Below are 26,776 nucleotides of genomic sequence, written 5' to 3'. Positions count from 1 at the left end.
ACCCTTTTGTCATTATATAATATCTCGATCTCTGGTAATTGTCTTTGTTCTGAAGTATACTTTATCTACCATTGATATAGTTACTCTTGTTTTCTTTTGATTAATATTTGCATAATATATCCTTTATCATACATTTACAATTCTATTTGAAGAGAGTTTCCTTCAGATAGAATATAGTTTAGTAATGTTTGTTAAACAACCCTGCCAATCTCTTTTATTTTGTATATCTAGACCATTTATAGTTAATGTAATTAATTGTGTGTTAGAGCTTAGTTCTGCCATTTTCTTTTTTGTTTTCTATTTATCCTCTTTGCTTTCCATTTTTCTGTTTGGTTTTTCTTACCTCCCTATGGCTTTCTTGAACATTTTTTAAATTTCATTTTTATTTTTCCATAGCATTTGAGTGTATCTCTTTGCATAGCTTTTTTTTTTTTAGTGATTGCTCTGGGTATCGCATTAAATACATGTAATTTATCACAACCTGCCAGTTTTTCATTTACCAGTTTGAGTAAAGTACAGAAACCTTACTTTCCTTTATGTTCTTTTACCCTCCCCCACTTATGATATAGTTATCTTGAGTATTTCCTGTACATACGTTTAGAACCGCATCAGATAGTGTTACAATTTTTGTTTCAACCAACAAAGATAATAGAGAAAACTAAAGAAGATAAAAAAATTTATTTTATTTACCCATATTTTTGTTTACTGGTGTTCTTCCTTCTTTCTTGATGTTACAAAGTTTCTTCTTTTATCATTTCCTTTATTTGTATAGTATTTCCTGTAGCCATTTATTTAGAGTAAGTCTGCTGGCAAATCCTGTTAGTTTCTCTTCATCTGAAAATGCCTCCATGTCCTCTTCATTCTGTTTTTAATTGAATATTGACAAATTATAATTGTATATATTTATGAAGTACAAAGTGATGCTATGATGTATGTATACAATATGGAATGATTGAGTTAAGCTAATTAATATATTCATCACCTCAAATACTTATTATTTATTCCTCCTAACTGAACCATTGTATGTTTTAACCAACATCTTCCCATATTCCCAAACCGCAGACTCTGATAACTATCATTCTGCTCTCTATTCCTATTATTTTAATTGTTTTAGATTCCACATATAAATGAGAATATGCAGTAGTTGTATTTCTGTGTCTGGCTTATCCCCTTCATTCTTGAAGGATATTTTTATTGATGATGGAATTCTAGCTTGGCATTTCTTTGTATTCAGCACTTGAAATACATTGTGCTGGTTTCTTATGTGCAGACAATGAGAAATCAGTTGTCATTTGAATCATTTTCTTCCCATAGGTAATGCATCATTTCCTTCTTCCTGCTTTAAAGATATTTCTGGCCAGTTGCGGTGGCTCACGGCTATAATCCCAGCACCTTGGGAGGCCAAGTTGGGAAGATTGCTTGCATCCAGGAGTTCGAGACCAGCAGTGAGATCCTGTCTCCACAAAAAAAAAAAAAAATCAGCTGGGTGTGGTTGTGTGTGCCTGTGGTCCTTGCTACTCAGGAGGCTGGGGCAGGAGGATGGCTTGAGTCCAAGAGTTTGAGGTTACAGTGAGCTATGATACATCACTGTACTCCAACCTGGGCAACAGAGTGAGACTCTGTCTCTTCAAAACAAAAGCAAACAAAAAAAAGGAGATCTTCTGTGTTAAGTTTTCAGAAGTTTGCTTGTGACATGCCTTGCTATAGATTTTTGGAGAGATTATTCTATTTTGGAGATTTATAGATTTTGGGGGAGATGATTTCTATTATTAACTCAGCTTCTTGAATATGTAAGTATGTCTTTTTTAAACTAATTTTTCAAATTGAAGTATATTTGACAAAGACTGTATACATTTAAGGATTTAATATATATGTGTGTATATATATATAAATTCACCTTAAACTAATTAACATATTCCTCATTTCAGATAGTTACCCCTGTCTTTCTTTTTTGTAGGTATGTGGTTTGCCAAATTTGGGAAGGTTTCAGCCATTATTTTTCCAAGTACTTTTCCATTCCTGTCCTTTCTCTTTCTTCTTCTGGGACTCCTAGAACATTTATGCTAGATCATTGTTACAATCCCACAAGCACCTGAGACTGTTCTCTTTATTGGTTTCAGTCAACTTTCTCTCTGTTTTTCAAATTGGGTAATTTCTACTTTTCAACCTGCAAGTTCAATGAATCTTTCCTCTGTCCCTCTGTTTTGTTGTTGAATATATCCTCTGAGATTTTTATTTTCAGTGATTACGCTTTTCATGTCTAAAACTTCCATTTGGCTCTTCTTTATATCTTTAATTTTCTTGCTTGAACTTTCTATATTTTCATTTGTTTCAAGCACATTTGTAATTACTCTTTGAAGTATTTTTACAATAACTGCTTAAAACTCTTCATCAGGTATTTCTAACATCTCTGTCTTCTCGGTGTTGGTATCTATTAATTGTCTTTTTGCATTTCATTAGGTATCTTCCTGGCTCTTAGTGTGTCAAATGGGTTCTGGTTAAAACCTGGATATACTTAGTATATAAGATGCTGGATCTTATTTGAGCCTTCTGTTTCAGCTGAATTCTGTTCAGCTCTGGCAGGGGAAGGGGAGGGTGTCACCTTGTTACCACCAGGTGGGGGTATATGTCCACATTGCCTCCTGGGCCTCCATTGGCACCTAGGTAGGTGGGGCTGGACAGAGGTGAGAGTCCTCTGTCCCCACCAAACCTCCATTCATAACTTTCTGGCTGGGAGGGGTAGAAAGGTGCTCATTACTGCTTCCCAATTGGCCTCCACTGACACAAATGGGTAGAAGTGGGGGCTGGGGGGGCACTGACACAAACGGGTAGAAAGTGGCAGGGGGCGTTGGTTTCATTACCACTGGGCAGGTGTGAATGTCCTGACTCTCCACCAGGCCTCCTCTGACACCACCCCAGCAGGGATGCACAGGGTGGCTTCATTATTGCTGGGTGGGAGTACAGGAGCTTTCTACTGACACTGCAGGCAGGGATGCCTCATCACCACCTGGAGCAGAAGAAAGTCTCAGCTTTCTACCTGGTCCTCTCTGACACCATTCCTGCAGAGGAGTGCAGCACCTCCTTACAGCCTCAAGAGGGTGGAGGTCTAGCCTCCCATGTAGCCATTGCAAGTATGGGGGTTGGGGGTAGCCACAGTTTTTTCTGTGGTGTTTGGCTAGAGTAGAGCCATTAGTGTCTGAAAGTCCCCTGTCTTGTTAGGCTGCCTCTTTCCTGGTCCTTTGGCTACAGAGAGCAGGAATTGTATTGTCTGCACCCATTGGCATTTCTTGGTCACTGGTTTCTTCATCTCTAAGAAAACCCAGGGAACTCACCACTGTGTCATTTCATTGGGTCTTAAGGTCCCCAGAAAATCTGCCTTCTTTCCATTTTTCAGAGTCCTTTTATGTTTGTTTTATAGACAATGTCCGGGGGTTTATTGTACATAGCAGAAGGAGTAAAGAAAAGTACATCTATTCCATCTTCCCAGAACTGATCATATCTATTTTTGTTTACCATTATATCTTCAACAGCAAACCAAGTTTCTGGTGCAGAGTAGAAGACCCTGTGTAAATAGTTGTTAGATTCATTAGAATCAATGAACACAACTAAATCCAAATTCTCCCAGGATTTAAGTAAGCCTCTTCCGCATGTAAGCTTTTTGGTGGATCTAGGCTCTCTCCTAGTCTATAAAGGGGCTCCTTTAAGAATTAAGTGACTTTCATTTTCTGTAGCAGGTGCATCCCTGAAGATTTGTGTATCTGTCAAGTTGAGGCAATCATAGAACCAACATCATAGGTTGTGGTAAGGATTAAATAAGGAATCCACATAAGCACTTGGAAATACCTCTGTCAAGTTGTAAGCTCTCAATAAATACCATTATTGTACAAAAAGCTGAATTTTTGTCAGTTGGATTCCATTTCTTACTGATTTGTCTTATCATTCTAGAGGTGATGTCACTTCATTTCTGACTCATTTTCAACTTAGCATGGTCCCCAATGCTTAGTTTCTCAGCCTTCCTCATGGCCTTTGTGACAAGCCATCGGTAATCTACAAATGGACTGGCAGTTGGTGCAGCTAAGGGTCTTTAGAATTCATTGAATTCTGTTGTTCTTTCTTTTGTTCAGCACTTACATCACCCCCTAATTGTTCCATTTTATAAACTCACATATTTGTTTCTTGAATTCTGCATGTTTGGAATTGAGCATAATTAGCTCTTACATCTACATGCTACATTTTATACAAGCTTTCCATTGGATCATTGTAGGTGGCACAGGTATAATAATATCCCTTTTCTCTGTTGATAACTATCATCATAATAATAACAAAAGTGTCTGTTTGTGGAGCATTTACTATATACCGGCCCTTTTTCCAAAGCTTTACCAGCATTTTCTCAATTAATCCTTATGAAAGAGCTGACATACAGGCCCTCTCACTATTCCCATTTTTCTAATGAGAAAACTAAGGTTTAGAGAATTCCATAACTTGATTAAGGTTATAAGGCTACACTGTGTTGGAGCCAGCATTCCAACCCAGGCCTGTTGGAGGCCCAGCCCAGGGCTCTTGCCTGGGGAGTGGGGCCACCTTCTTCAGCAGCAACCACCACCACACAAATCAATAAGATTTCCCCAGAGACACCCTCTTTCTAGAGGTAAAGCAGTTTAAATCCTGAGGAAATCTGGCTCATGGAAATAAAAAATTCAGAAGGGCTAACAGGAGGAGGTCTGAGTTCTGCTTAATTGACCTGGTGTAATTATTTCCATTGAATTGCTCTACATCTGGGGACAGATATTTATTTACTAAGCAGACTGGCCCAGTAGTTCCCTTCAGCACCTGCTTTAGTCTGGAAGAAGTTAATTGCATGGAAAGTTTTCATCTAAATCACTGAGTTTCTTATCCCCAACAATGCCAGGAAAACACACACACACACACACACACACACACACACACACACACACACACACATAAACTGTCTTATGCCAATAAGAGCTTTGCCAGAAGGACTTTCCCTTAGCTCATGGCTGCTCCTGAATGGAAAGACAACCCATTTGGGTCTCAGTACCACAGTTATTCCAAATAGCCAGAACAGGCCTCTGCACTATAGAAAGTGCAGTGCAATAAGCAGTGTGATCTCTGGACCACCCAGACCAAAGAAAGACGCCCCCATCTCCACCACCAAAAGAAACAAACCAGGAATAAGAGTCAGGGAAAACATGCTTGGCCAAAGTTGCCTTTTCCTGTTTGTGAACACAAGGAGAAGATAAATTATAGCTTCTGTTAGTAACATAATTACTTTAATTAAAATTTAGGGGGTTGGAAATGTTAGTTCTGAATGTCAGATTTCCAGTGACGTGTGTGAAGCCTGGGAGAATAGAAATACAGCCCTGTAAATAAGTAGCATATTATAACTGGAGCAGTGTGTGCTCTTGTATTCACTTAGAGTTAGAGCAGCAATTAAATGATAACCAGGATTCCATTCTCTGCTCTCCCTTGTCTCTGCCCTCATTTCACGCCCAGGTAACAATTGTATGCACAAGACTATGGTGGCTTTCCCCATTCCCCATAAGCAATAGTCATCCTCCAAAGCTCTTCTCAAATTATTCTTTGAATCCTTTCCTGAAGACTCTGTCCCACAGAAATCCTCCCATCCTAATCAGCCACTGTACAGTACTTGTTTTCTGCACCAAGTGTTTTCTCTCTTAATTGGACTGATTTCAGCTTTGTGCTCCGGTCTGTCATATACAGCCTTCTAATTGTGTTGTGTCCCCCTAACAAGATTATAAGCTCTCAGGAGGCACTGAACATGTGATATGAAAGCGCAGCCATTTAGAGCTGGAGGGATCTCAGATACTATACTGCAGATGAGAAAACAGGTTACACAGCTAGTCGGGGGCTAAGCTGGCACTAGTGCTCAAGAATTCTAACTCTTAGTTCATTGTGGGTTCCAACCCTGTCCCAGGTCTGTGGAATTGTTGTTGTTGTTGTTGTTGATGATTTTGTTTGTTTTTTTATTTTTGTAGAGACAGGGTGTTGTTTTGTTCCCCAGTCTGGAGGTGCAATCCTGGCTCACTGCAGCCTCAAATTCCTGGGCTCAAGCAATCCTGTTGCCACAGCCTCCCAAGTAGTTAGGACTACAGGTGCAGGCCACCATGCCTTGCTTTTTTTTTTTTTTTTTTTTTTTTTGGTAGAGACAGGGTCTCATTATGTTTCCCAGGCTGGTATTGAACTCCTATCCTGGAGTGATCCTCCTGCACTGGTCTCCCAAAACACTAGGATTACAGGTGTGAGCTTCTGCATCTGCTCTGGGAGATTTTGAATGAGTTCTATCAAGTATCATTTTAGTCAGGCATGAGTGAGAGAGTGTTAGGAGGAGTAAGTTGTGGGGGACTTACCCTCAGACCACCGCCCTCCTTTAAGTAGCTTGGGTCCAATCTCCATTCCAGGGAGCCGGTACCACTAACAGGGTGGGAGGCAAGTGTGTCCATAGAAGGAAGGTTACACTGAAAATTGAGGAGAGACTCCTCAATTGAGGCTGACAGGTGACTGGCCACTGCTGTTATAAGGGCAGGAAGTGGTTCTACTCTCTGACGCACAGTGAGAATGGCCAGGCTGGCTCGACTTCCCTGTAGCCCCCTGATCTGGCACAGGACCTGGCCTGTACTGAAGAAGTTTCTCCAGCACCTCCCTCCTCTCTTTTCCCATCCTTGATGTCTTAGCTCAGGCTCCTCAGAAGCAGGCTCTAAGTGGCTTGCCAAAGATGGTGCAACCAGAGAAACCCATAAGGGAGGCAGGGAATCACGGGAAAGAAGGGGAGGAAGCTGATCAAAGGTGCAGTTTCATGAAAAGTCCCACAGAGGGGAGCTTCTCCCAATCCCACAGGAATGCTCTGGAGGGTGTCACCCACAGAGTTGTCCCAACCAGACGATGGGCAGCTGAACCCTCACACTCCCACACCCTCACGCACTGGCTAAGGACCAGCCAGGGAGGCCTAAGTGCCCAGGCTCCTTATCTTCTCATGTGGTTGGGCAGAGTGGACTCAAACATATGCAAAAAGGAGCCACAGGTGCTGCCTGTTAGAAGCTCAGGAACACTGATGGGGTTGGGGCATACAATGGTGACAAGGGATCCAGGGGCACCTGGGCAAAGCATCAAGAGACTGTCCAAGTGTCAGTCTCACTAGGACAGTTTTATGGAGTCAAAAAGCAGTTTAGACACTTAATAAACAAGTAGCTTTGGCCTTTGCTTTCTGGTTTTATAAATTGGTGGCTCATGTCTCATTATCTGGACCAGAGGAGGCAGGAAGCAGGCAGGGTATCCATGAGGGAAAGACCCTCGGGGCACAAGTAAAAGAATGTGATGGTTTAAGGAGGAAGGCATGCTGGTTAATACTTTGAAATATTCTCCCACCACACTTACTATGTATGGTAACGTGGGAGTCACTAAGAAGACTGACTGACAGGCTTCCAGTAACTTCCCAGCGTGGCATTTACCTCGGTGTGTCAGGAGGCAGTGGAGTGTACTGTTTAAGAATGTACATTGATTTCGAAACCCAACCTTACAACTAGAGGACTGCAAGTCCCTGGACAAATGACCTAACCTCTCTGAGCCTCAGTTTCATCATCTGTAAAAATGGGGAATGATAAGAATTACCTCACTGATCTGTCGTGAGGAATTAATAAGGTCTGTGTGTGTGAGGGAGAGAGAGAGAGATTTAGTAAAGGCATTGCATATAAGCAGTGCTTGCAGCAGGTTGTATTTCCAAACTCCAAAACATTATCTCCCATCCCATACGTTCTTTAAAACTTTGGCATTTTCTTGCCAAGAGGTGAAGTCTATTTCCCTTCCCTTTGAAGCTGAGGATAAACCAGAAAATTTGATAGATCTTACACCTGGTTCACTTGGAATCTTGCTTTTGGAGTCTTAGGGCCGTCATATTTGGAGGAAGCCCTAACCAGCTCACATGGAGGGAACATATGGAGGCCTCAAGTCTACAATGGAGAGAGAGATGCCAGTAGCCCTCAGCTGCTCCAGTCATTGTCTGACTGCAACCCAAGCCAGAAGTGCTCAGCCACAGCCCTTCTCAAACTCCTGATCCACAGAAACAGTGGGAAATAATAAAATGATTGTTTCTGATTTAGGCCACTAAGTGGTGATTTGCTATCCAGCAACAGATAACCAAAGCAATGCTTTATGAATGCTAGTTATTGCCATTATTATTATTCGCCACAGTAATAGGATATCATTCACAGCCTCACAGGTTGTGAAATATGATTTTGTTTTGTTCCACTAAGAATGAATAAGGATCTCAGGGATGGAGTCTCACTAATCAAGGTCACAGGGGACTGATGTACAGCCCAGAATGCCAATTTATTACCTTACTAGAACTGCAAGGGGTTTAAACATCCCATCCTGAGGCCAGATTATTTCCTTCATGTAAGAAATTTACTTCCAAAACTAAAGTATAATCAGGTTGTCTAGCAAGCATGAAATGAGAATAAGGAAAGTTACTTGTCCTACTAAAGTGATTTGATGGTATCAGGTCAAGGAATGTCTCTGGAAGGAATCTACCTGCTGGCAGGACCTGACAGCCCAGACCTCCTTCCAGGACATCTTTAAATGGCCCTTGGATGGACTCTGACAGCATTGGCTCCTCTGATTTTCTTTTTTCCAGCTTCAATACAGACCAATTCCTTTTCTGCTTAGTAGAGAATTTCTTTAGTCCAGTAGATATTGACAATGTCCTATGAAAAAAATAAAAGTTTCACAGTGTTCTATGAAAAATAAAAGAATGTCATAAATTTAAGAAATATTAGATTCAAAAAAGTGAAAAGGGCTCATTATTACAGCACTTCTCAGAGACTTGAATATGCTAACTCATCATGCAAACCAACAAAGGGAAGATATGACAGGATAATGAACTCTTCCAAACAAACACACCTCCCTCACCTCTAGATTACAGGGTGATGAATGCTGCTTTAAAAACAACTTAAATCAAGTTGCACTCTGAACCAAGAATTATTCTGACTACTTAAGTGGTCTTTGTATATGACTTTTCTGGCCTATTGGGTTGATTTGATAATTTAACACTGAGAAGATTCACCTCATTTTCCTCTTGTCCAAATTCTCTTGTAGGGGATGGCTCTGTGGCCCTTGAGAAGTATTGGTTCTAGTCGGGGAAGTGGAGCATGCACACAGTAATTCAGGGAAGGTGCTAGGATAGAGATCCAAAGTACTGCAATACCTACTGGAAATGCCAGTGATGGCTTTAGAGACAAGCAGCATTCAAGGTGGGCTTTGATGTCAAAATCGGAGTTTGGCAGGAGTTCAACAAGCAGAACAGAAAAAGAAAAGGAACTCAGGCTGGAGGAGCAGGGTAAACAGAGACCTGGAAAGAAGCAGGGAACAGAATATTTGGGAAATTGGACAGAGCACATGGTGATGGAGAGATGAAGCTGGCAATGCAGGAAGAGTCTCGAATGCCAGAATGCCCTGTCAAAGAGTCCAGGCTCCAGAGGAAGGCATGGGACCCAGAGATAGACTATAAATGAGTGAAGCATGATTAGGCTCAGGATCTGGGAAAATAACTCTGAAGGTAGTGCATGGGCTGGGCTATGCAGATAAAATAAAGGCAGCCTTAGGAGTTACTGCAGCATCCCCCAGGAATGTCAGCAGAAATTTGGAAATATATGGTGGCTCCATCACTTCCTTTGTACTTTCCCATGCAATAAGAGACAGGCTATTAGAGCATCTGCTCTTAACAAACATAAAAACAACAACAACAAAAAAAGCAGCTCTGTACTGAAGGCTTTTTGAAAAATCATCATCAGATCATTTCAGACATGCAGCTTCATACGATGACAAAACAAAGAGAAACTGTTCCTTGGTGACAGCACATAAGCAAACACATGCAGCCAGCCCTTCAGATGGGAGGATGGGATTCATCCCAGCTCTTGCTATAGGTAGGCATGAGGAGTGATGGTTAATTTCATATGTCAACTTGACTGGGCCACAGGGAGCCCAAGATATGTGGTGAAGCATTATTCTGGGTGTGTCTGTGAGAGTGTTTCTGGATGAGATTAACATTTAAATCAGTAGACTGAGTAAAGCAGTTTCTTCCCCAAAGTAGGTGGGCCTCATTCAATTCATTGAAGGCCTGAATATAACAAAAGGCTGAGTAAGAAAGAATTCGCTCTCTATGCCTAATGGTCTTTGAGATAGGACATGGGTCTTCTGCTTTTGGCTGTAGACTCTAGCTCCAACTCAGACTCAGACAGTAGTTATTCATTGTCTCTCCCAGGTCTCCGGCATCTCTCTAGACAGAAAGACTGGATGGATGGATGGATAGATAGATAGACAGATAGGTAGATAGATAGACACAGATACCTAGATAGATTGACTGATTCTGTTGGTTCTGTTTCCCAGAAGAACTGTGACTAATAGCTGAAGGCACAGCCAAACATCTTTCCAGCTATTATATAACTGTGTCTGTATATTAATATTATGTCTCTTAATCAATACTTTTCTCTGAACTCTCTCCCACATTGCAGGAGGGATATTCAGTTCTATAATCCTATAAGCCTGCCTTCTAATGCTGTTCAAAAGCACTAGGGTTCTTGCACACCCTAAATTTTTAGAGAGAAATCCCCATGTCTTCTGTCTTCATTTATTACAGCTGAGTGATCCTGGTCTAAGCTAGTCTGGTCCTTTGAGGGAGACGATCCAGGCTTGAGCCCAGAGATCTTCTATCACAACAACCAAGAGCGCAGTATCTGGTCTCCCAGTCATCCACAAGTCACCTCACAGAAGTACCAAAGTGGGGAGTTGGACTCTTCCCCTCACAGGGCCCACAAAAATCAGTGGCTTGTAGAAAAATAGTGGCTATTTTCTCCCTAGCTGCGTCTAGCCTGAGTCAGAAACTTAAATACCTAAGATGCCCAGCAGGTGGTGCCAATGAGCAGCACCTGCCCACTGGACAACATGATTAAATGGCAACTGACTCTCAAGTCTGGGTCAGCAAGACAAGAGAGAGTGGTAAAGACTGTGGCTAACCAGAAATGCATGCTTTTTTTTTTTTTTTTTTTGAGTCTTGCTCTGTTGTCCAGGCTGAGTGCAGTGGCGCAATCTCAGCTCACTGCAACCTCTGCCTCCTGGGTTCAAGTGGTTCTCCTGCCTCAGCCTCCCAAGTAGCTGGGACTACAGGTGCACGCCACCATGCCCGGCTAATTTTTGTATTTTTAGTAGAGATGGGGTTTCACCATATTGGTCAGGCTGGTCTTGAACTCCTGACCTCGTGATCTGCCGGTCTCATCCTCCCAAAGTGTTGGAATTACAGGTGTGAGCCACCACGCCTGGCCAAATGCATGCTTTCTAAAGGGGACAACACCATTGTTGGCACTGCAATGTGGAACCAGTATTGACTAAGCATTCAATTTTCTGGTAAAACCCTGAAATCTGGGTTTATTTGTCGAATGTCTTCATTTTTAAATGTTAGCAACATTTAGACTTAAACTCTGTACTGACTAATACTGTTCAAGACCAAACCAGACACATCTCTTTTCTGCTTTCAGCCCTGGGCTGCTTGTGAGGCACCTCTAACATTCCCCTTTCAGAGAGCCTGGGCTTTCCAATACAAGAGTCTGCTTTATTTTGGCAACACAAAAGTTCCTGAGGCAAAGGAACTCAAAGAGTTGGCTATGTGTTCTTGAAAGAGGTTTTTGGATGCTCTGTGGTAAGATATAACTACAACATGAAGCACAAATTGAACTCTCAGTAAATAATCCCAACACAAGTGATTTCACAGAGCAGCCTTGGATCTAGTAGAATGTCTGTGGGTCGCCAAAATGTCTGAAGAATTCCTGGAGAAGGAGGATTATGAGCAGAGCTGACACTCAATTAAAACATACCAGTTTGGTGATGCCAGCTATTGAAATGTTGAATTACAGGATTCTTTCACTGTTCAGACTCTTGCTATACTGCACTCAAAAATAAAAAAGACAATTCTGTTCCCCCTCGTTACCTGAACCCACTATATAACTCACACTATTCACACTCAGGAACCAAGTCAAGACTTGCACTTCTGTTTTAGAAGATAAAATGCCCCTTCCCTGAGCACCCCAAGTAGACCTCCATCACCACAGCTGGCTTGACCTTTCCTTCAGGACCCCTCAGACCTTTCCATGCTCTAAGAAACAAAACAGTCACTCCTGGACCACCAGTAGTGTTGCAGGACTTTTCCTTAGTTCAGCTAAAGACAGGGTTCTTTGTCCCACAGCCGTGAAAATTCAGGCTCTCAGACAATTTGAATGGTGAGTAAGACAGGGTTTTACTAGGTGAAAAGGAAGAAACGGGGAAACAGGGACTCTCACTAGGCCAGAGACCCTGCTAGAGCACTTCCCACCAGCCTTTCAAATCCCAGGTTCCACACAGGAAGAGGAGGGGCTATGCTCCTTCCCACTGCAAACAGCATAAACTTCGTGAAGCTCCACCCCAGTGCTCAGGCTGGCTGGAGTTTCTCTGGGGACCCCCTCCCACCTGGCTGTCTCATTACCCACCCTAAAGAAGTACATCTAACTGCTGTTAGATTAAGGATAAGGATGAAGTCCAATCTTAACTGCTTCCTGCTGATAGAGGGCTCTGTTTTGGGGAAATGGCAGTCAGAGCTTCCCTAGAGGCCTATCTAAGGGTTCCCAGCAGAAGGGGCCATCATCAGAGGCTCCAGTTGCATGACTGTTCAGAGTTTGATGGCCTGAAGGCAAGGACAGACAAACCAGGTTATTAGAACACATGTATCAAAATGAAACAAGGAGCAGGGTAAAGACAGCTCAAAAATTCTGAGGCCTTTTACCAGTTTGCACAGGGAGAGGGCAGCCAAAAGCCTGACTGTCAAAAAAAACTTTACCCTTTTGCTGGAATGTTGGGCTTCCAGATTCCCTTCCTCTGAGCCAAATCCTAAGCCAATCAGTTTAAGGTTTGGAAAATTAACTCTTTCCAATTTGGAGGATGCATCTGAGGGGAGTGTCCCATAGTATAGAGACACAATTACCTATCTGTGAAGAGAGGACAGAGGAAGAGAGAGGGGAAAAAGGGTATTTTTTCAAAGGAGCCCCAGGGGTTCAGGATGCATTCTAAAGGGGTACAGACTGAAGATGAATGGCTACCTATCTAGAAAGAGGGGGGCAGGCGTCCCTGGTTTCCTTTTCTCCCTAGCAGATACTCCTAGCAGATACCCAGGGTACATGAGGGAGAGAGGAAAGAGCATCCTCTTTCACTCTCCCATCTTTGCATCCCTGAGTCCTGGTGACCTTGGCTGGTCCCGTCATGAGTGCTAAAGTGGCTTGCACTCATGAAGCAGGGAGGGCCTTGAGAATAGGAATTATTGGCTCTCACCTGTGCCTCTATCCCGCCTACTGTCAGTAGCCTTGGAGTTCCCTAGACCTCATTTATGCCATGGATATTAACATGGCCTTTAGCCATGAAGCAGGAAGCTTGGGCTTGGCTTAATCGGCAGCAATCAGCCACACTCACCTGCACTGTGCCTTTTAACCTCTGTTGTCATCTGCCTCTGGATCCCTTAGATCCAGTTATCCTTCCTAGGGTTTTGACCCGAAGCTTGGAATTAAGTTTGGGACAAAAATGTGCCTCTAAGGGGGTTGCGTGGACTCCTTGTCATAAGCCAAATGCGAAGGTGAAACTGTGGAAGTGAGTCCTCCTCCAACAAGGGAGAGGAAAGGATGCCTTGTGATATACCCAGATAATTGGTGGCTATAGTTATGCTTGCTAAGATTTGGGTGCATGGTGCTTGGCTTTGATTAGCTCCCTTGGTCTTACTTTCCGAAAAAGGAAACCTCCGAGTGATGGGTATCCTATTTATTCCCATCACCTGGCAGGATTTGCATGATAATTGCTCAGAACTAGAATATTGACCCAGATTTTTGCATTACCCATCCTTTTTGTTATTTTTGAGCTGCAGCCAGGGATTGCTGGTTGGTTCACAGGACAAGCAGGGTTAGGCTAAAATGTAGGTGAAAACTTACAAACAACTAATTAGTTTAGGATTTAATGACAAATGTGTGGTAAGTTTTGGAACATAATTTCTCTCTCTACAGTCCTCATGTTTGTTAAAAACACAAATCATCATAGAACTGAGTGGTTTGAAAAATAGACATTAGTCTTATACTTGGCCTGATTATTTGAATAAAGTGCAGCAAGAACAATTATTTCTACATAGGCCTTTTGGATTGGCTTTAATGGAAATTTGTTCCACAAGGAATCTCAGATAAGACCTTTTAAAGCTGAGCCCAACCATGGGTTTGCATCCTCAAACACCTATGAGTGGGTGTTTCTCTTCTCTTAAGGTCCCAAGATAAAATTGGAGCTCCTAGACCTGTTAGAAAGTGACATTCTTTACAGCTCACAGGTCAGGAACCCTGTACAGGGACTCTGTAGGCAAGAGTATGAGGTCAATTTCCCCACAGGGCTTTTATCAGCTCTGAAAGTCAAGCTTGACTCCTTAAAGGGAAGCATACCCTTCCAGTAAAAGCCTTGGCAAAATAACCACTTTCTCCAACTGTGTTCTGTTGCAAAAGAAAAATGGATTCTTATTGCACTGAGGCAAACAACTACATTGCCATAAGAATACTCACAAATAGTTTCCAAATTCTAGAGAAACCAGGAAGAGAGAAAGAAAGATGCTCCAAATTTTAATTGCAGGAGTGTATATACATTACTTATTAAAGGCCATAAATAATTCAAAATAGGTTTCTTTGACTCTGAAAAACAAAACAAGGATCAGCAATATTCTAAGCAAAAGTCAAAAAGATTTGCTTCAGCTTCCTGAGTTCAGTCCATTTAGTTAAATCTTGTTTTGCTTGATATTTGTGAACATTTCAGCTCTTTATGAGGCCTGTACATTTTCCTTTATTCCAATGTTACAATCTCTAAAGTTATCAGAAGCCTGTACTTGACAGCACCTGTTAAAGTTCTATAGCTCATTATAAACCATCTTCAAAAAGGATTAAAACAAGACAACAATTGTATATGAATAGCAAAATGTCCAGGGTAGTTACAGTTAGAAACACAATTGACAAAGAAGTTTGGTTATCTCCATGGTTTACAATAACTTAACATAACAACCTTAATTATGATTGACAGCACATACTTTGGACATTAGAATTTTTTAAATCCCATAAAATTTTGGAACATATATTAGCCTTACTCACAAAAATACAGCCTAAAGAAGATTGAGCATCATTTTGGCAATCCCGTGTACCTAAACATGTCAAATAATCCTGTTTACCTCTTTTTTCTGAATGTTTCAGGGGCCCTCTGAAACATCCAAACAGCCAGGCATCAGGAAAGACAATTTTGAAACTGAAGTTTGATTTGGGGAAGCCTGTTAAATATCTTTGAAGTTTAAAACACTTGATATTATGAAATAGAATTACAGATTACCATAAGTTATTTATTTTGCCAAAATGATGACTCAGAAATTTTAAAGAAGAAAAAACCTTTTATAACCCTTTACAAATTTTGCCAAAGAGCAGGTTAGCACCTTAAGAAAACCTCATTATGCGTTTACTTTAATGTTCAATTAACAGAAAAACCATATAATAGCCCTTTTTGAATTTAGTCAATATCTTCACACAGAGAACCTCTTCCGTAAGATTAATTTCCACAATTCTTCCACTACTTCTTTGAACCTTCAGCTTTTTCCTAATTTAACTCAAAACAATCCTTTAACCCTAGGCAATAGTTTACATTTCCATGCCTTCTTATAACTGTTTACTAAAAAACACATTTTACTGCTCTTACACACCTTGCATGTAAATCTATTTCTAGTAGTTTTAATTAACTCCTAGCAATTTTTAACTTTGAGGTAAAACTTGGTAAGTTGCTTTAATTGTGTGCTAACTGCAGCCAAGGTTTGCCTTCTTAGTTAAGGGCATGGTTAATTCCATATGTCCCCAAGCCTTACCATCTGTGAAGTCCACAAGTCAAATAGTTCTCAAAACCCAAAAAGCAGTTTGTAACCTCAAAACCTTGCATCTGACCTGCGTTTTACCGATAGTCTTTAGTGCTGCTTTTATTTCTCAAAATTTAAAGTCACATGAACTGAAAGGTACCACATATTTTATATTCCCTTTAAAAAATATTAGATCCAAGCACTTTTTTTCCTTTAGGCCAAATTATTAAAGCTCTTTTCACAGACATCACACACAGTACATACACAGTCAGGCAGAAGAAAACCCAGTCACTGGGTGGGTTCCCTTAAGAGACAGAGCTAGGAAAACATGCAGATATCGAACCAGAAAGAAACTTATTCCCTAAGGCAGAATTGCTAAACAAAGCCTTGCCACAGGAATTACAAGCCATGCCCTCAGGATGTAAAACAAGATGGAGGCTTGATTTCACAACCAAAACTTTGCAGAGACTACACACAGTGATAGTTGATGAGAGCTGGCCAGTAAAACATCTCCTAAAAAAAAATCTAAAAGTTAACTGCCGACAGGGTGGAAAAGAGGAAAGAAAAGAAACAGTTTAAAAATGCCTGGGGAAGAACCTCTTATACTTATGCAACAGGTTCCTCCACCAGGGAGAAAAGTTTAAGCTTAATTACTGTCTGATGGAGTAAAACCTGTTGACTGGGGAAGGGGTAGGCTCTGGCAGCTTGTGGCTGGGAACCAGCCAGCCAACTGTGTGGGACCCTTGGGCCATGTGTCCCTGCACTGGCAGGGAGTGGGAAGTGGCGGGGAGCTGCTGCTTGCTGGTTAGCTCCTGAAAAAGGAAGGAAAAGGCCATGAAAAGGCCCAGGAATGACAGGGGGTGGGGGCATGGTTCCCTCACGTTCAGAAGTCTGAGGATGAAAAGGTTTAGAAGCAACAGTGAGAGGTTTTGAGTCCCCATTTCACTCACCGCTTCTCGAGTCCCACATTGGGTGCCAAAAATGTTGCAGGACTTTTCCTTAGTTCAGCTAAAAATAGGGTTCTTTGTCCCACAGCCATGAAAATTCAGGCTTGCAGACAATTTGAATGGTGAGTAAGACAGGGCTTTATTGAGTGAAAAGGAAGAAAGGGGGAAACAAGGACTCTCACTAGGCCAGAGTCCCTGCTAGAGCACTTCCTGTCAGCTGTTCTAATCCCAGGTTCCACACAGGAAGAGGAGCAGCCAGGCTCCTTCCTGCTGCAAGCTGCGAACTTCCTGAGGCTCCATCGCAGTGCACAAGCTGGCTGGAGTTTCTCTGGGGACCCCCTCCCACCTGGCTGTCTCAGTAGCCTCTAGGACCTATGGCCAAAATCTGGAAAACTGAGCCTCCGTTTCCTCAATAGCAGAAAGGCTTCAAATTCTTCTACTATAGCAAAGAAAAGGATCAAGATGAAGCTGTTAATTTTCCATGGGAAAGTAATCTCAATCTTTATTTCTTGCTACAAGGAGGGTGTCATTCATTTGCCTCCTTGGTGTCAGATACATTCCTCTCTTTTGTCCTGAATATGACATTTTCCAGACTTCTTGCCAGCTGCCTTCTGGACTAGCCAATGAGAGGCAATATTGGGAGATTGGAGGACTAAGAGACAGCAGTCAGGGAATTTCTCCCCTTATTTCTGCTTTGATTGGCATCTCCTCCATGGTCCTAGTTCACAGTAGGCAGTTTCTGTTGTCCATCCAGTTCCTCTTTGTTGTTCATCCAGTTCACTCTCTCACTATTCTTTATTGTGGAGTTCATTGTAGCCCAAGCACTATGGTAGGCAAGTGACCAAGGTCAGGCCAATCAGAGAGTAACAAGCTCAGGGTCATGGTGATTGGCTCAGGAATGGCCACATGACATAATTCAAGCCAATGGAGTCAAATAGAGCTGACCCTGGGACTTGTGCTTGGGCAACCAAGTAAGAATAATTTTGTTTTTCCCAGGGCTTGGCACTGTGAAGATATAATTCTGGAGCTCCTATGTGGAGGGAGACTTTCTCCAAGTGAAATCAGAGGGAGATGCACTTTAGAGAGATGGAGAGAGAGAATCCAAGTCCTGATGGTGTTATTTGCATCTCTACAGCTAGCTGGATTGAAAGCTTGTCTGATATTGAATCAAGTTGCTGTATACTTCTGTTTCTAAAAGGTTTTCTGGTTTCAGCAAGTTTGAGTTGGATTTCTGTCCCTTGCAACAAAAAGAGTTCTAATACACCTATAACAAGTAAGGCAAGATGTTAGTCACTCTGGAGAATCTCAAGATGTGTGAGCTCTCAGGTAGTATAGAGAGGGAAAAAAATGGATCCATTACTTGAAGCAGAGGGTGTAATAGGAACAGGAGATAGAGAGAAAACACAACTACTCTACTTCTTCAACTTCTATTTTGCCTTGACCCTTTCAGTGAAAATAACCTTCATACAAAGAGGGTAGAACAAATGTTTTTGCAGGGTTCAGAAATCTGAGATAAATAAGATAGAAGAAAGCTCATCACTGCTTTGAGTGAGTCCAAATCGCTTGACTGAGCCACATTGAAGTGAACTTAAAGGACTTAAGGATGAGAATGTCAAGCCACAGGGGGTACACTTTGAAGGATTATGGGTAATTGGAAATGCATCTGGATTTTTAAAAATAGGTTTTGTTATCTATAGTCCAAGGATATATATTTAATCATTGAAAAATTAAACTGTTGGTTGTTAAACACAATAGAAAAAGACAACAGCATGGATCCAAAAAGAAGTTAGGACAAACCACTCCAATCTGTTTTCTTTAATAAAATTATGAGATGGACATAAAAGGGAACGTGACAGATAGAATGTATTCAAATGGCAAAATGGTTGGCAGTCTTTTCTCCTAGTGTTGAAAATTCTCGTTTTCAAATGGAGAAACAAGTCACATGATAGTACTACTCAGATGATTAATTGATCAGAGCCAAAGAGTGTTTGATCAATGGAGTAATGAAACTTGGAGGGCAGTCTCCAGGGAAATGCTAGGAGGCTCTATCCTATTTTTAATTATATAGCAGTGATTATAATACTTACTGATTTTTAAATTACATAAATCTGGGAAAGCTTTGTTGATAAAATCAGAACTTAAAAGGTTATAACCGGCTGTAATAATTTACCTTAAAAGCAACAATATAATTTTTAACAAAAAAAAAGGTAAAGTCATACATTTAGGTTAATTTTTAAAACTACACAAGTACAGAATGAAGACAATCTGGATTAACTGCATTTCAACCAAAAAAGATGTAAGTGTTTCACTTGACCGCAAAATATGATATAATGCCGCCACTACAGAGGACAATGTAGATTTACTCATGTGAGGAAAATGCCCATACTATTTTGTTAAGTGGATAACAACCAGGGCACAGAATACACACACTTATGCACAGATATTAATAGGAAAAAAGGCCAGAGAGGTAGCAGTGGTTAATTCTCAGTGGTGAGAATACAGATGATCTTATTTTTCTTTGTGTTGTTTCATATTTTACATGTTTGCTGCAATTACTTTTTATAATTAAAATGTCATTTTAGCTTGATATGGATCAAAACTATAACATAGCTAATAAAAACAAAAGAAATGCAAACTTAGGCTGCATACATAGAATTATATTTTCCAGAAAAGAGATGTTGATCAGTTCATTCCTCTGTACTAGAACAACTACATCAGGGATAATGAATCAAGACCTGAAAACCATGTTTTACATGGGACTTTGACAATTTGGAACGCATATGGGAGTTGGCAAGGATGTGAAGGATCTGAAGGTTAAAGGAACTGGTGAGTATGGCCTGTAAAGAAAAAATATAATGGTCTACATTTGCTTTCTTCATATGCATTAAAGGCTCTCGTATAAAAGGAGCAATAGGTTTGTGACAGATTGACGATGGCCACAAATTCTTTGACACTCATTCCCTTAAAAGGTGAGAATATATATCCCCTCCCTTTGAATGTGAATGGTCTCTGATCAACAGACTGTGACACAAGTGACCTTATGCCAGTTTCCAGGCCCAGGCCTTAAGAGACTGGCAGCTTCCATATTCCATATTCCATATTCACTGGCAACACCAATTCTGATGCAGCCAGTGGCCATATTAGAAGCCTGCCTACACTATGACCACCATGCTATGAGGATGCCTATGCTAGCCACATAGAGGTGCTGCATAAAGTAACTGATGTCTGACCAGCCCCAGATGATCCAGCCATCCTAGTCCAGGCACCAGACGTGTGAGTGAAGAAGCTTTCAGATGACAACTTCTGGGTGGACCCATATAAAGGATTACAAACAAGAACAACCCAGCTGAGCCCATCAATTCCAGAATCATGAGATATAATAATAAATCATTATTTTAAGTTACTGAGTTTTAGGATAGTTTGTTACAGAGCAGTAGAAAATTGAAACTCTTGTTATATCTAGCTTGATCTTAGTATAACAAGTTATAGGAGACCCTTGATGGGGTTTTATGTAAGAGAATAACCATTGCTCTTGTGTGATAAGCACTCTGACAATACAACATGGGATTTATGAGGGGTTTGTGGCACCTGAGTCAGTTCAGGGATGACACCTCAAAGTTTTGTAACAAGCTGCTAGAAACTACCACCTGCAAAATAAGACCAAACCACAAAGATAATAGAAGTGAGCTCCATCCTTAGGGATTCCCTCATGGAAAGAGAATCATGAGCAGAAACAGGAAACGTAGGGAAATTGTGGGTGAGTCTTCACTAGTGAATTGAGACTAGTCACTGAGCTAGTGTACCTGCTGAGGAAAGTGATGGAGCACTTCTTCCTACTTTGTCAGGAGCATGCTATCCTACTTTTCTACATCTATGGATATTTCTTCTCCTGGATATTGAGTCTAAGAGGCATCAGATCGCAAGTTTAGGGGACTTATCTACCCAATGCATGAAAATGAGTTTCACTGTAAGAATTCGGAGTTAGCGTCTAGGAGAAGGGAGAAGAACTCCATGCTTCCACAGCATCCTGGCCATAGCAATCCAAAAAAGAGTACCAGAATGTTTTTTAGCATTTTCCCAGGAACGTATTCTGTACACATATTAACTGTATACATATCACATATCTTCAAGACAAATTCTCTCAGAAAATTCACTACAAGAGTACGGTATATTTTACTGCTATATCTACTAGCATATTGTTGAAGAAGCAGCACCTGCTTCAACTGTGGGTTGGCCAAACACGTGGGCGTTATGTCTGACGTTTTTTTTCATCCACAACACTAAGTTTTGGAGTTGAGTCATCATGGAGCATTCTCTAAGTTTTTCCTCCATAATTTTCTTTTGCAATACCCCTGCTTTTTTCATTCTAAGCATTTATTGCAATGTATAAAATGTATATGTCTTTTCTTGTTCTTTCATTGGCTTTTGCCCCACTAGCATGTAAGTTTGTGAGGACAAAGACTATGTCCTTGTTCACTGCTATACTCTCAGCACATTGGGCTATACCTAAGACAGTTAAGACATTCAGTAACTATTTGTTAAATTAATAACCAGACTTTTTTTCTTGCTCTGCCTGTTTTTGAGTCCAAGATTCATTTACTGGACACGTATTTGAGAAACTTTCCACACACATCAAACTCATAGAGAAGGGAGAAATAATGAAACTGCAAGAAACCAATCATCAAATTTTCAAAGTTTGGGCTTGATACGTATTCACAAATAACCAAGGGACAGCCACAGAATGGTAGATTAATAATAAATCACTTTCACTGTGATTAATGTTGCTATTTTACCAAACGTTGTCATTTAGTCTCTTTTGCCGGGACATCACCAAATAGAGGAGAACAATATGACCACTGTGTAGCTGGACAAACTGTAACAAGGTTACAATCTTTTGAGTGCTGGATATTTCTGTTCTAGGAATTCATATTTAAATCAGATTTTGAACAGATGAAAGGAATGTACAATTAAAGTTAGCTTGAAGAGAGAGACAGGCAATTTTGCCCCCATGGAAAACAACTGGGCCTTTGGCAGATGCCAGTATTTTGGGAAAGAGGGGCTAAAATTGGGAGGGAAGAGCTGTCAGTCTTTGTACCACTTTCAGATCATCAGTAAGTGCGATTCTGTGGGCTTATTACAGCCCAGAGGAGCCATGTAGCTCAAGATGAAGATTTCCATATGGTGATGCAAATTAAAACCCTTCTGCAGAGGTGTCTGAAAAGAGCCAATCACTTGGAGAAGTGCTCGGAAACTGTTTGAAGAAAGGAAAGTTCGGTGAGAGGAAGGAGGTAAAATGTCTTTGGCTAAAATGAAGTTGCTACTGTTGTTGCTGAAGACATTTTAACAGCATTGGGTTCTGAGCCGTGGTCACAGAGAACAAAGTGCTGGGTCTGTTGCTTTTATCACTTAGCACATTTAGCACTAAAAGATAAATGTTCCCTTCTTCCACTCTGTCTGGTTTTAAGATCCCACCTGATTTTCCTTTGCATCTCTACTGTTTTATCTCCTCACTGCAAGGGTGTGGGTCTGTCTTCTGCACCTCAAATGCAAGGTGAGGTTCTTCCAGTTTCCCCTCTAGTTCTTGAATCTAATTTACAAACGACAGCTTGTATGGTGCTTTATAGTTTGCTAAACATACCCACATACCTTGTCTCACTGAGCCTTCATGATAATCTTTTAGGAAACTCAATGAGGAAAGAGAAAAAACATGAATAACTCCTAAGGGTACAGTCATTGGACCTAGAAAGAGCTGAGTTTGATTCCCTGCTCCCTTGCTTCTTAGCTGTGTGACTTCAGCAAGTTACTTAACCTTTCTGTGTCTCAATCTCCCTATCCCAGGCTTTAAGTCTAGAAAGAGATACGGAATTTGGCTAAAAAGAATTAGACTCTAGCACGTGACTTCTTGGGCAGAATCTCTACCATTGGCCAGACATTGATCTTGGGCAAGTTATTAATAGTCAACATTTCTGTGCCACAGTATCCATATCTGAAAACTGGAGATAATGATAGTATCTTTTAACCAGAATCTGGTTGTTAGGATTAAAGAAGTTAATATGTAGGAAGAATTTTTTTTAAAAATCTGGCATGCAATAATCACTGTGTAAGTTTTACTGTGATAGTCATTATTTCTAAAAATATATTTTTTGATCTGCTAATAAAATTAACACATCAGCATTGTAGAAATCCTGGGAAATCTCTATCTTTCCCTTTCTAGTTAATTGTTTTTTTAATGAGTTATAGTGAACACAGCTCTAAAATATTCAACCAATGCCTCCTCTCAATAGTACCATGCTCCCTCTCACCAGGCTGTCATAAAGTTGTACAAGTTAGAACACAGGGACAGATACACACTTCTCCATCAACAACAACACACAACCAACGGAGAACAGAATTGAAATTAAGGTGAGAGTTTTTTCTGTGGCACTGGTTGGTTGCTTGTTTTCTGGGGCGGGGGTGGTTGTTGTTGTTTTAATTTGGCCTCTCTGTGCTGCTCTCTCTCAGTAAATAGCCACTCACTTTCAGAGTCTTCAAAGATGACAAAGTTTCTATAAAGTGTGATGACCTGGAAAAAGACAGAAAGAAATAAACACCTATAACTTTTCCAGGAGAAGGAAGGAGAGTTTTCTCCCTGGCCTTCCCTGTGTGACACCCCCTGACAACACCAGAGAGGCCCCCTTGCCTTCTCAATCCACAAGGTGCCAGGCACCCTTCCCAAATGCGAGACGTAGCCAAATGGCACTTGCAGCCACATTCCTTTGAGCTAGAGGGGAGTGTTTGTCTTAAGGAAATCAAGTATCAGGAACCATATAATTTAACATCTAGCCCAGGACAGTTTTCAGGGGAAAGGGGGGCACAGTTAAGAATATTGCCAGATGGCATTCAAAGACTGGGATGGGTGGCTACCCCAGAGGTGATTGTGGCCACTTGTCCATCAGCTGCAGTCCCAGGTCCTGGGTATGCAAATGCTTTGTTGCTGGGGCTTCTTCATGAGTGTGGTGACTCCTAGAGCCAAATCCCTGTAGGGGATTCCCCACCCCTTACCCTCCTCCAGATTTTTGTACAATATTACAATGCTTTTGATTATGATAGAGGAAGTAAATGTTCCTCCCAAACAGAAAAGATGTGAACATTTCCTCATTAAAGAAGGAAGAAATTTTATTCCGGTACCAAGCCTACACTCAGCACAGGCTTCAGAAATATTTGATGAATGAATAGTGTTCTCAAGATCATAAAACAGATAACGTCGATGAAGTGCTTTCTCTGTGATGGATACCATGCTAAGTGCTTTGCACATATTGTCTCATTTGATCCTCACAGTAACCCCAGGAAGTAAGAGACATCCTCAAATAACAGATGAGGAAATAGAGGCTTTGAAAAGTTGAGAGACTGTCCAAGGTGACAAAGTTAGTGGTAAGTGGCAACGCCAAGACTCAAACCAAAGTCTACACTTTTAACCACTAAGAACAATAATAAGTAAATGGTAATGACAATAATAACAACAACAACAAACACTGTGCACCAGGCACAGTTCCAAGCATTTTATATATATTCTATAGACCTATATTGTCCCTGGGGCATTAGTGTTACCATTCTATCCCCTTTACAGGTGAAGAGACCACAGCTCAGAGAGGCTAATTGACATGTCCAAGGTCACACAACTCTTAAATACCTGAGTGAGATACCAACCCAAGCAGTTGGGTTTGGAGACTCATCCTATGCCACCCTTCTGCTGTCTCTCAACCTTGCTGCTCTGTTACTTATGATGAACCAAGACAACATTGTTTGGCTGGGAATTCTCTGGCAGGACTCTGATCAAATTAACATTCAAGCAGACACTGTCTTTCATTCAATGTAATAAACTCTTATTTTACTATTACTTATTTGGTCCATGGCTTCGTAGGAATTGTCAGGGACATAGCAGGAGACAGGTACCTTAGCCTTTTAGAACCTTAAAGTCCATTCAGGGCTGAGATTCTGTAAGTGCTACATGTCTACTGAATACCAGCTAGACCCTAGTAACTATGCAGGGTCCTTCCACATTCCCTGCTTCCTTTGATCTGCACATTTATCCTGAGATTTAGTATTATTTTCCCCTATATTCAAATAAAGAAACAGTGACTTTCAGCAGAGAAAGAGATCCCTCAGCCATTGGCCCTAGTTCTACCTGACCAGGAATTCTCTCCAGGCCACATATATGGGTTAACCAGCTTCACACATCACAGAAGCACTCACCTTTAATTTTTTTCTTAATATTCTGTATGCGCATACATGCGCGTGAGCGCGCACACACACACACGGCCTAGCTATTAAGAACTAAATATAGAACTGATTACTGGGTTCAGTGTTTATTCTAATTCGTGCAGGTTCATAAAGTCCACTTTAGACAAAAATAAGGCTGACTCACATATGTAAAAGAAAATCAGTTCATATTTACAAGCTCCATAAAGCCTGCTGGAAATACTTAGGCAAAAAGATACAGCAAATGCATTTACAACTTTACCCAAATGTCTCACTAGCAGTGATCTGAAGGAGGTTCAGAGACGGCTAAAAACCAGGAGCTCAAATAATCTATGAGGATAATATATTCTAACTACCAAATGAACAGGGCAATCTGAGAATATTGGATTCAAATGGATTTTTCTGTGTTTGCAAAACTGCTGCAGAACACACCATAAATGGGGCTTATGACATATTTAAAGGACCAGCCTTTCTGCTTCCAATATTCTGGCAATTCTTGAAATTTCTGGGGGCAGACACTCTCCTTGCACCCAGCGCAGTGCTACTCAGGCACATTATTCATTAAATCAACAAATACTATGCCTCCAGCATTACTTGTGTGTTCAGGGGAAGATAAGAACAGAAATGTGGTTCCACTCTCAAAAAACTTACCATGTGACCCCAATGGATTTAAAACAGAAGTTAGTTGGAGCCTATTTATTGACAGGCACCAAGGCCCACCCCAATTGATTCAAGGAGAAAGAAGATTTGTTGTCAGGAAGGGAAGAATCTTAAGGAACTTAGGTGCAGGGAGCACAGCCAGGCTTTTATCCACTTTTCCCTCTCTCTGGGAGCACCCTCATCTCCATTCTCAAGGCTTCTCTCACCACTTCTTTCTCCCTCCACCTGCCCCCTCTGCATCAATACAACCAATTGGGCATAAAGGGAGCAGGTGCTCTTGATCTGACAACAAAACCTTCTGCAAAGGAATCAAGAGACTGCCCAAATGCTAAGAAACACTGAAAGTCACTCAAAATTATGGCTTCCCTGGGAAGGAAGGAGATGCAGCCCTGGGGGCTCTTGCCCCATTGACTGTGCCCACAGGGATGGAGCAGACTGGCTCATTTTGCATGGGCTTTGAAGTTGGTTCCCTGAATCTTATTCCCTCTTGGGAGAAGGGCCTTCTGCAAAGAGGCTACTTTCCAAAGAGGGATCATCATTTATAGAAATGTCAGGCCAGGCGCGATGGCTCATGCCTGTAATCCCAGTGCTTTGGGAGGCTGAGGCAGGAGAGTCACAAGATCAGGAATTTGAGACCAGCCTGGCCAACATGGAGAACCCTGTCTCTACTAAAAATACACAAATTAGCCGGGTGTGCTGGCGTGCGCCCGTAATCCTAGCTACTCAGGAGGCTGAGGCAGGAGAATCACTTGAACCTGGGAGGCGGAGGTTGCAGTGAGCAGAGATCATGCCACTGCACTCCAGCCTGAGTGACAAAGTGAGACTCCGTCTCAAAAAAAAAAAAGTCCACCTGTATGGAGGTCAGAGCTGCAGTCACTATGCCTCCCAGGACACAGAAGAAAAAAGGCCCCGAGGACCTGTAACCTTGAGCCTGCAAGAGAGTACATGGCCATTACACACCTGCCTCAGACCA

The 26,776-nt window shown here is 41.4% G+C and overlaps 1 protein-coding gene and 2 long non-coding RNA genes across 4 annotated transcripts in view; 1 reads left to right on the top strand and 2 right to left on the bottom strand.

Moving 5' to 3' along the window:
• LOC100453345 (phospholipid-transporting ATPase IB) overlaps positions 1–26,776 on the bottom strand; it is a 534,685-nt gene that overhangs the window by 293,150 nt on the left and 214,759 nt on the right. The window lies entirely within an intron of this gene.
• LOC129049655 (uncharacterized) overlaps positions 1–26,776 on the bottom strand; it is a 60,884-nt gene that overhangs the window by 13,326 nt on the left and 20,782 nt on the right. Inside the window, exons 2-3 of one of the 2 annotated variants that reach the window (XR_010136655.1) lie at positions 8,566–8,738; positions 691–862 (exon numbers count right to left, since the gene is read on the bottom strand). This is a non-coding gene — a long non-coding RNA (uncharacterized LOC129049655). The remainder of the gene's footprint in view (positions 1–690; positions 863–8,565; positions 8,739–26,776) is intronic. The other variant, XR_010136654.1, reaches the window with a different exon arrangement.
• On the top strand, positions 9,900–24,780 carry LOC129049654 (uncharacterized). The gene is made up of 5 exons (XR_008512889.1): positions 9,900–9,956; positions 19,610–19,731; positions 23,211–23,307; positions 24,223–24,315; positions 24,512–24,780. It is a non-coding gene; the product is annotated as an uncharacterized LOC129049654 (long non-coding RNA).

This window comes from Pongo abelii, chromosome 14 (assembly GCF_028885655.2).
Source record: "Pongo abelii isolate AG06213 chromosome 14, NHGRI_mPonAbe1-v2.0_pri, whole genome shotgun sequence".
In the NCBI taxonomy this organism is placed as follows: Eukaryota; Metazoa; Chordata; class Mammalia; order Primates; family Hominidae; genus Pongo; species Pongo abelii.
Note: the sequence above shows the minus strand (reverse complement) of the source record. Positions and strands in the feature narration are given on the sequence as shown.